This window comes from Equus przewalskii, chromosome 1 (assembly GCF_037783145.1).
Source record: "Equus przewalskii isolate Varuska chromosome 1, EquPr2, whole genome shotgun sequence".
In the NCBI taxonomy this organism is placed as follows: Eukaryota; Metazoa; Chordata; class Mammalia; order Perissodactyla; family Equidae; genus Equus; species Equus przewalskii.
Window position 1 is genome coordinate 74167939 of NC_091831.1, and position 8666 is coordinate 74176604.

The 8666-nt window shown below is 40.9% G+C and overlaps 1 long non-coding RNA gene across 1 annotated transcript in view; it reads right to left on the reverse strand.

The window, feature by feature from the left end:
• The window catches only part of LOC139082545 (uncharacterized), a 113113-nt gene extending 104968 nt beyond the window's left edge, over nucleotides 1-8145 (reverse strand). The window contains exon 1 of the long non-coding RNA XR_011538642.1: nucleotides 8016-8145. This is a non-coding gene — a long non-coding RNA (uncharacterized lncRNA). The remainder of the gene's footprint in view (nucleotides 1-8015) is intronic.
• Nucleotides 8146-8666: the final 521 nt, after the last annotated feature.

The window sequence follows — 8666 nt, forward strand, 5'->3', positions numbered from 1 at the left end:
TTCTGTGGAAGGCAGAGCAGTAGCACCATCTAGACAACTTAGGCCTCTCTAGTATTCCCTACAGAACGTCACACGGCACTAAGAGCTTTAGACTAGCTTGTGGAGTTAAAGTAATATGTAAATATCTGTATTTTCAATAATAATAGTTTTTCTTATTAAAAATAAGGCAATAATAAAATCTATATCCCACCAACCTCAAATATATGCATATATATATACACATATATTTACACATACACATATACATAAAAAGCAAATATTTTTACGTGCATATATGTTTATTTTCCACAAAACAGGATCACACTACATATTCTATTTTGTTACATGATTTTTTCCTTTAGTGATATGTTATAAAAATCAAGTAATTTAAGAAATATAATTTTCAAATATGCTTAAGAATATGTTGCATGAAATGATCTGAAACAGATATCTTCAGTGGAAATTCTTCTTGACCTTTGAAAAACTAAAATCTGTAGCACTGCCAAAGGTTTAAGACTTTGGACCAAGCAAACTTGTTCACCCCCTCTCTGCCCTGTCCAAACCGCTAGCTTTAACGGTGGGAAGCTATGATACTCCTTTGCTGCCAAATAGTTTCAATTTTTGACCTAGGTTTCTCCTGTCTAAGTACAATGACCACATATCCTTCAAAAACCATTAAGCCTAGACAGGACCCTAAGGGTTTGTCTAGAGCAACATCTTCAGGTTGCACGCCACAACCCTTTAGTATATTGTGAAATCAATTTTGTTTTTTAAGTCAACCTATTAGAAGAAAAAGGCATAGAAAAATATCAAGTCCATCACACGAAGTCAATGCAGATGTTGGATTATGAAACTCTTTTAGTTGTGTGTGTATGCGATTGCTTGGGTTGCAAGGTAAAATAGACACAAATTTTAAAAATTGAAAGTTCCCCTAGAATCCTCTGTACTTTAAAAAAAAAAAAAAGGAAAGAAAGTTTAATGCATAAATCCATTAAGTCTGGAATTCCTCTAACAGCTTCAGGGCTCGAAGTAACTGGCCTCTGTATTTGTTAAAAGAAGCTAATCTTTCACAGATTCTTTACTGCCTGCTGCTGGGTTCTTACAGGAAAAACGAAATGTGTGCAGCCCGACTTATTTCAATCATAAAACCAGGCATGTTTCTGGAATAATGAATCTTCTGATTAAAGACTGCGAAGTTCAAAGAGTCGTTTTGCCTGCTGGAAGTAAAATGATTTGGAATTAAAGGAGGAATTGAAGCAGGTGAAATGTGAAATGGTTTAAATTGCTGCTTGAGTAGGAGCAGGAATCTCAGCCAGAGGAGACAATCAGAGGAGACAATCTGTATCAGACCCATTACTCAGCCCTTCCACAGCATCCATAAATTTAGGACAATAAAACATCTCTGTTTTGACTTTTGATGGTTAACAACTTTATTAAACAAGATTCAATGATACCCAGAGCCTGTTGTAAGATATATATTAATTCCAATAACTCATTAACATAACCCACAACTCAGAAATGGGGCCAGCAATTGGTAGGGTTTGAATTGATAGGCTTAAGAGTTCCCGTTGGGGATTATTTTGAGAGTTCTAGGTCTATGTCCTTTAAAATGGTCTATTTCTTGTGAATATCATGAATAATTATGTATCTGTTGAATTCAAGATCTATATCCCTCACAAAGCCTTCCCTGACTTTCCTTTTCTTTCCCATTTAACAGTAATCACACATATTCTGAACCATAATAAGACATATAAATATATGTATTACACTGGACTATTCACTGTTTAAGCTGTAATTTTTTTTTTTTAAAGATTTTATTTTTTCCTTTTTCTCCCCAAAGCCCCCCGGTACATAGGTGTACATTCTTCGTTGTGGGTCCTTCTAGTTGTGGCATGTGGGACGCTGCCCCAGCGTGGTCTGATGAGCAGTGTCATGTCTGCGCCCAGGATTCGAACCAACGAAACACCGGGCCGCCTGCAGCGGAGCGCGCGAACTTAACCGCTCAGCCACGGGGCCAGCCCTGTAATATTTTTTTTAACCTGGCTCCCTACAATAAGAACTGTGTTATGTACATCATAATCCCCAGATTACACAGGACAATACTGAGCACAAAATAGTCCCTCAGCAAATATTGATCAAATAGTAAAACAGAAAATGAGAAGAAAATCAGCATTTATTGAATGATAACTACGTGCCAGGCCCCTGACATGCACTGTATCTTTTGAGGCCCACAGGTATTCTGAAGAGCATGGACAACTATTCCTACTTGACAAATGAAGAAACTGAGTTCAGTAACGTCCAACAGTTCACAAAGCATCCCCCTATGTCTCCAGAACCTGGAGATCTTTTTACTACATCAGGGATGGCAACTATGTGCCACATCCCTGGCAGACAATCATAGTGCTCTTTCCTACTGTGCCAAGACATAACCTCAGAATCCTACTCAACACAGTGATCTGGGCAGCTTCAACCAACTGATCACAGTTGGTTCAGGAGTGGAAAACAAATTGCAATCCTTGCAATTCAGCATATATTCTCCAAGAAACTTTCCAACTCAGATATTCTATACTTCCCACCTATATCCTTTAAAGAGTTTTATTATAATTATAAATTTTTAGAATAAAAATTTGAAATAAAGAGTTTTTATTATAATTTAATTCTAATAAGTTAGAAAAGGTGGAGTCCCAGTGAGAGAATGAAGCTTCAAGCTGTCACTTCATCAAGAGTCCCACTGCAGTCAAGGGTGTCTGGGCCTCCAGTGTCCAGGCTCCCTCTCTGATCTCCTTTCCCCAACCATCTCTGCTTCACTGCCTCTTTCCTGGCATCATCTTAGAGCCACCCTGTCTGACATGGTATCACTATCCACATGTGGCTATTGTACACATACAATGTGCCGTAAGTATAACATACTCTCTAGATTTTGAAGATGTGGTATGAAAAAGAGAAGGTAAAGTATCTCAACAATTTTTTATGTTGATCACGTTAACATTATAGCATTTTTTAATATAATCAAGGTAAATAAAATACATCATTAAAATTAGTTTTATCTGTTTCTTTTTACTTTTTTGTAATGTGGCTACTAGAAAATTTAAACACAGCTGGGGCTCATATATGTGGCTTGCTTTATATCTCTATTGGATAGCACTGTCTTAAAGACTTCCATCTACCATCTTTGATTCTTCTGTTTTCCTTGCCTCTGAAAGGCTTTCTATTCCATTTTCAAGGCTGGATGGTCCGCCATCTTCCTTAGTTGCCGTGTTCTGGCTGCAGCCCTAGGTCTGGCCTCCACATGATGGGGCAGCTATTCCATCTTCTCTCGGAGCACCATAACCTCCCTCCGAAACCACGCTCTGCTGCGCATTCTCGTTGCCAGGAAACCTCTGAAGCTCTCAGCCAGATTTCAGTTCCTCTAGCCACACGCCATCACATTCCAGCAACCTTAATTTCTTATGAGTTCTTTTAGAGAGAAAAAGCAAGAGAGCAAATTTCGAACGGGGAAATAGGAAGATAATCAAAGGTCTTCCTCCTTTGATTTGGTGTACACCTTCTTTTGCAGAGCATTCAGTCAACTCAAAGAATTCCACCAGCGGCTGATTGATAAAGCGTCAGAAGTAGGTGACCCATGCTGTTGATAGCTTACCAACTGTCACAGCCGGGGCTCCGGGAGCAGAAGAGGAACAGTTGAGACCACAAGAGGAAAGAGCGAGAGCAAGTCACATGGTTATGAGGGGTCCAAAGATGAGATTCAGAGCAGGAACAGATTCTCTGGGGGACAGAGGGGCATCACAGGAAGATTCAAACCAAGAAATTCACCGATAGAGTGTAGAAAAAGAGCAAGCCAGTTACAAATCCCAGTAATCAAAGATTCAACCACCAGGGGGCAGTAGGAAAAAAATTGTCAAAAGATCTGGGCTCATGTCTCAGTTCTACCACCTTATTATCCTTTCAGTTGGGTCTTTCAACTTTTGAATCTGAAAACTGCAGACAATAATATTCATCTTACCCTGGCCTTGAGTCAGTGACATGACGCATATGGGGGAGGGGAGGAGATTGCAGGAGGGGAGGGTAATAGGAGGCGCAGCAATCCCTCCCCCAGTTTCCCAGATTGGGGAAAATGTGTAGTTATAGGGAATATGATATTGACTGCAAAAACACATAAAAGTACCTATGTATATTGCGAAACATAAATCAGAGTTTAGTTGCTTCAAAACAACATAAAAATACAATGTTTTAATCATGAATGAAAATTTTAAAAAAGGAAAGAAAAAGTGACTCCCAGTGAAACTTTGATAACACTGCCTTTGGAAGGCACCCTCATGACCATACCTACTTCTACAAGAGTTTAGTCATGAATAAAATCATGGATATCAAAATTCTCTGGAATTTTTGCCTGGGTTAGACCAGCCTTCTGGCTTTTCTGCAATAACGTTAAACTTGTTCCTGCTTCAAGGCCTTGGTACTTGCTGTTCCCCCTGCCTGAAATGCTTTTCCCCTGGCTCACTCCCTCATTTCTTTGCTGCTCATCAGGACCGTTCCTTCTGCTGCATCCACCAGGAGACCTTCTGAGGTTAAACTAAATCTGCAGTCTCAGAAGACAACCACGGGCCACGCATGGCACCAGATTCCTGAGCAGGCTATCCTAGAGGAACAAACTTGAGCCTGCCAAACCATAGCCTCAGGTGTTCCCCTTCTGCAGGGCGTGACCATGCAGTAACTCAGGTACCTCAGTCTACACCAGGGCAAGGAAAAGAGATCCATGTCAAGTGGTGCGGGAGCTGCCCAGGCTTCAGAGTTTCATACCCCACTAGAGCTAATAATTCTTGCAATAAATTCATGGGCATATCTTACAGAGTCCCCAAAACCAACATGCCAGTTGTAAGACTCACAGACTCAGAGAAGCCCAAAGCATGGCCCCTCCATCAGACGCTAAGAGTTTATTTGTAGTACTTCCTAGTTCAAATGCAACTTACCAGTATGGCGTCATTTTTATCATAAGCAAGTTTGCTTAGTAACATAGTTGGCATTTTTACCTATATGAGATCACCAGATAAACAGACCTAGACAGCTGGACTGAAGCTCAGATTCCCATGAAGCAGAAGATTTGGTTAACCCACACCATCTGAAATAGCCACGTGTTCTGTCACTCTAGATTTTCAACCCTCTTGTTTTTTGTTGGGTTTTTTTTATAGGTTTTTTTTCTCTTAAGTATGCTTTTTGGTGAGGAAGATCGGCCCTGAGCTAACGTCTGTTGCCAATCTTCCTCTTTTTTTTTTTTCTTTTCTCCCCAAAGCCCCCATACATAGTTGTGTATCCTAGTTGTAGGTAATTCTAGTTCTTCTACGTGGGATGCCGCCACAGCATGGCTTGATAAGTGGTGTATAGATCCACACCCAGGATCTGAATCAGTGAACCCCAGGCCTCTGAAATGGAGCGTATGAACTTAATGACTGGGCCATGGGGCTGGCCCCTCGACCCTGTTTTATTTCTATGCACAGTATGCATCATTGTTTACTTATTTATATGTTTATTTGTTGCCTGGTGCCCCCAATATCAGCTCCATTAAAGCAAGAAGTTATCTGATATGTTCCCTGCCATACCCAGAATCTAGAAGAATGTCTACCATAGAGTAGGCACTTAATAAACGTTTGTCAAATGAGTAAATAACATCCAATATCCAGGATTTTGTGCAAAGAGGAGGAAGCCAGGCTATTATTGGTGGTCTAGTTGGCAAGCAATGAGCAGAAATGCAAGTGGGCAGGCAATCTGTTAGCATGCCCAGCAGCGCACCTTAGAGACTTGATCCCAAGGGCATGAGGGTTCAGAGAAAAGAATCATATTCCTAAGAGGAACAGGATTGCAGTCACGCCTTTTGTTACAGAGCAGGAATAGTGACCTTGTTTCCGGGACTTAAAATACTGGGAGACAACAACAAACAGAAAATAACCTAAGGCAGGAATCTAGCTGCTGGGATATTAGAATACTAAGGTCAGAACAGGCTCATCACCAAGACAGCTTCTCCACACGTTTGTCTACAAGAGCCCTCAGCACAACAGAGCCAATTACTGCATTTTCCACCATTAATTCCCTAAGAATTCTATGAGATGTTAATAGATACTATCCAGAAAAGGGTTCTAGCGTGGGAAGTCCCAGGTTAAATGCCTATGTCTATTAAAAGACTTGTCTGAGAATCCGCCTTGTAAATCCCAAAGAGAGAATACAAAAGACAGCATTTTCCAAGCTTTAGCTCTAGAACCATTCCTCTGTGCAGCACCGCGCTCTGCTTCGGAACGATGTCCATAAGCTTATTTTATACTCTTTGGCAGAAAATCATACACTGCATATGCTTCATAGCAAAACCGAACTCCCCAAATGAGGAAACAGGAACTAAGAGCTGAGAGCAGAATTAATATATTCAATATGATTTTGAGTGCATAATTTAACTACAAAAATACACGATTTTTAACTTGTTATTTTTTTAGATAGATATATAGAAAATTCAGAATTTTAAAAATCTGTCCCTGAATACCTAATGGTTCCTCTAGTTCCCCCATCTCAGTTCTGTTCCAGGCTCCACAGAAGGAACTTTTTTATGTCTTCTATTTCTAAGACCCGTGAATATTCACAAAACTATACTGCTTATACAAGTTGAATAATTTCAAACATTTAACAGCTAGCTTAATACCTACCTTTGATAATAGGCAATCTAAGAAAATAGCAATTTTATGTTTAAACAGCTACTGAATGGAACATTCGTTTCCCCAAATGTACCAAAAACAAAGAGAGAAGAAAAACAAATTTGCAAAGCAGTCTGCCAGCTCCCTTTATGGCTTAGACTTGCGCTAGCTGTTTGCAGTGAGCATGTGGGTCTCTAAAGGCCTTTCTCTCCTACATGTCCCCAGTCTGTGAGGCGGCTGTCCCTCCCCATGCCCTGTCTCCTGGTCTCAGTCAGACACGCCAGGGGAGAAAATGAGGTATTTGCTTTGACCTTTCTGCCACATGGGAAATTTGCAAAATCTTTCTAAGGCAGAATAATGTGCTCCCACACAGAAAGGGAGCAGCCTGCAAAGAAGTCTAAATCAACCGAAAATAATGCTCTTTAATCATTGTGGCTCTTGGATGCCTCCATCCAACAGGCAAATAGAGCCAAAGATCATTTTTTTAAATAAAGAGAAATAACCATTCATCACTTCCCACATAAGTGAAGCTAATAGCAAGTCAAGAATCTCACATTTTGACTAAACGTGTGAACAAAGGTTGTGTCCAGCATTAATATTCGTCACTGTGAAATACTGACAGGTTTACACTTCCTGTAGTTCTTTACATTTCACAACGAGCAATTTATTATACACGGAAGGATTTTAAACATGTACTTCTGGCAGAATAATCACCAATTTTTTATAATGAATGACCAAGGAAACATCTTAATCCTATTCTCCTTTCAATATACTTCACTGCGGACTCCTGGCTACAGAACTTCACGTACCCAGCACAACGTTTGAGCAATCTCCTCCGTTGTCCCTTGCCCCTAGGGGAGTAAAATGAGGAGGGGCCACTGAAAGCCTTGACTTGCCCTGCAGCGTTGTGACAGCCAGCTTACGTTTGAAGTACAGCATGAATCATAAAACATTTTAAATCCTATCTGTCTCAAAGGTTGTTTTTCTTAAAGTCATTATTGGTTTATAGAAAGCTGAGAACAAAGTTGAAGTCATTCTAAAAACAGAAACGGTTTGCTTCCCTGTTCATATGCCGATTATCTCATTGCCAAATTTGCAAAAGTAAAGCCTTCCATATCCAGAAGTATCATTTTCAATGCATATGAGAACACAGCCTTACAGACGGTAATAGGAGAAACAGAAAAGTCTGGGATTCGATCGCTGCTAAATCGGTGAGCACCAGAAGGCGGCGCTGCACTCCCCTGGGAATCCTCCATAGTTCCGTTGTCGCCTGGTTACCCTGCTCCTGGGGAGTGTGCTCTCCCCTTTCCAATTTGGTCATTTGTCACAAGAAAATTATCAGGTCATTATATCAAAACTTACCCACACTTAGCAGTCGGTCACATCAGAGTAGATGAAGCCCTGAGAAATACTTTCACTGGTTCTGTGCTCTTCCTGAGGCCTCGGCAGAAAGCTGACATGACATGGGAGGAGGACGTGTGCACCCTGTGACCTGGCCTTGTGACCTGGAAACAAATACCACAGGCTGCTTCAGACTTCAGGTTGCAGCTGGGGTGCTTTGTGACTCCGTGCCAGGTGCTTAGACTGCTGTACTCCAAAAGAACGCTAATAGTATGTGTGTTCTTTGTAAAGAACATTTGGTGGTAAATTAAGTGAAACTAATTCGAGCTCGCTTAAGCAGTAAAAGTTTTATTACCAGAAAAGAGGGATATTTCATGAAACCAGAGAAAAGCTGCTGAGCCTCAGGAAGGTGCTGGAACCACAACCAGCAAAGCTCTCAGAGGTTTGTATCCACATTCTCTGTCTTTTTGCTTCTGTGTCCACTCCTGGAACGTGGGGCGTTTTCCCCTTTGCTCCAGTCCCTAGGGTGGACTCTGGCCACCCCAGATCTTTAAAGAAACTGACTTGATGGCTTTCAGTCCCATTCCAAATTCCTTAGAAAGAATTTAAGTGACCCAGCCTAGGTTGAGTGTCCACCCCAGGCTTGAACTGTGTTAGAGAAGTTGGGTCAGG